Source organism: Carlito syrichta, unplaced genomic scaffold (assembly GCF_000164805.1).
Source record: "Carlito syrichta isolate Samal-C Ts95f unplaced genomic scaffold, Tarsius_syrichta-2.0.1 Scaffold150288, whole genome shotgun sequence".
Lineage (NCBI taxonomy): Eukaryota > Metazoa > Chordata > Mammalia > Primates > Tarsiidae > Carlito > Carlito syrichta.
The window spans coordinates 17,769-19,989 of NW_007094384.1; positions in this window are offsets into that span (position 1 = coordinate 17,769).

Sequence of the window (2,221 nt, forward strand, 5' to 3'; positions counted from 1 at the left end):
AGGGATATATGCACCTGGCCACACAGTCTGTCCCCACAGGCCCTATTTAAAATGGGATAGCCCTAGTGTTGTGATCTCCCTATACTTCCTCATCTTTGCCATGTTCATAGATGCCACACGTTGTTTTTTCTTTCTTCCTTTCTTTACAAAGACACCAATGAACTCATACGTAATTAATCCTGAAGGTGTAAAACCTTCACCAAGTACAATGATAGGGTCCCATTTCTGTGACCACGTTTTTTGTTGTTTCATGCATCCCATATTTTAGAATCACAAATAAAACCCACTGGAACATGTGGCATGAGCAATGTCTTGTTTTCACGTAGATTAACACCTGGGTTTTTCACATGTAATATAGAAACATGAAAACTGGTTCCTTCGGGAAACTAAAGACTTGTCTCAGAGATTATGGGAATTTAGGGATATCAAATTATTATGAGGCTACATGGAAGCAAAAGTGCTCCTGGAGGTTTCCACTATATAGAAAGAAAAATTAACAGGTGGTCCCCACGAGGTAGGCCCTTCCTTCACTGCTGTGGGTGAGCAGCCTTCCATCTAAGGCAGAGTTGCTATACTGATGAGTTTCAAACGTCCCCCAAGTACTCCTCACCTTGAAAGTCATTACCCCAAAGCTGGAACAAGTGTGTGTTCCTGAGGGATCAGGTCACCATCTGTGTTTCTGAGACACTGTCCAGTCAGGCCTTAGTTGCGATGAGGTCAATGACTCCAAGTGTAAAATGCCTGAACCACCATCAGCTTCAGTCTGTTTTCAGGTCTGCTGAACTGGGCTGGTAAAAATGGCCAGTAGACACGTGTCTGAGATGAGGGGTATTCTCCTGTGCTCATACCAGATCCCAGGTGATGCTCTCTCATGTCTCAATTTCTACATCCAGGAAAAAGGCACCAGTGAAGGTAACATTTCCAGGAAGCCAGAGCCCAAGACCCCCAAGTTCTGAAGTTGTGCGTGCTGCACCAAGATTTCTCCCTCCAGAGCTGGACTGGCCTGTGGCTGCAGAGAGCAAAGTCAGCGTCACAATGGGCGGTGTCTGGGATACCACCCGTTCCCACTGAGGCTTAGGCCGCAGGTGGCGCCCTGGAATCCGCTGCTCTGGAGAGACCCGGGTCTGGTGGAAAAGACTCCGAGCTGCGCAGGGATGGGGTACTGCGAGCCCGACCAAAGTGGGCCAGGACGAGGTGCACTTTGAGTGTCACTGTCCCCACTGCCCGACTGGACTTCCCTCTCCGAACTCACTTCCCGTGGAGAGGTGGCGGCAGGGAGTCAGCGGCCAGCAGGATCTTGAGAGTGACAGGCCCAAGTCACCCTGCCCGCCCCCCAGGGCTGCGCACAACCTTTGGCCTGTGAGCGCCTCACGACCTAAAACCGGGAGCCCTTAAGACGCTACAGTTTCCGTCATACCCAGCGAGGCACATGCTGGAATTGCATCCTGCAACCCCACGACCTAACTAACTGGGAAGCCCTGCAGTCCCCGCGACCAGGACTAGGAGCCCTTGAGACACTAGAGCATACTTGTCGAGGCGCGCCGCGTCCTGTCCCTCTACCCGCAGGGCTGATTTCGTTTTTAGGATGTCACTTCAGTTTCTTCTAAAGCGTAGTCTGGAGCTTAGATGTGGGATACTAGACTTCCAATCTTACTCTCATCTCAATCTTAGTCTCTGGGAGAATTCTGTGTATTTGAATAATTGACAGAACCGAACAAATAATGATGGCCCTTCACCTGATGCTTACCAGACCTCTTGGCTTTGCCAAACATCCTCACTTTAAACCTGTGGCAATGTTTCTTTGGTTACTGTTGGTCAACTTGGGCATTTGTACATATGTTGAGGTGTGTTTTTACCCCAACTTGTCAAAAAAGGGCTGTTCTCATTCCTTAGAGTTCAGCTTCATGCGCTGTCTGCATGAGCGCCCTATTTCATGCCTTGCTCAGCATTTTATGTACCATCTGCTTATTTTCCATTACAATATGTGACCGAATATTTATCCTAGGAAAGTGGGTAGCATCATTTAATCCTTGCCATTCTTAAAGCTGAAATGGGAGCTTACTCATGTTTCATTGTATTCATTGCTTATTCATGTATCTAGCTCAAGCTTATAATGTTTAAGGGTTACTATGCTTTTCACAAATTATATATGCCTGGTCTTTATTCCTTATCTGCTAAGAATTTTAATAAGGAGAATATTCTGTAATTTGGGAATATGAGA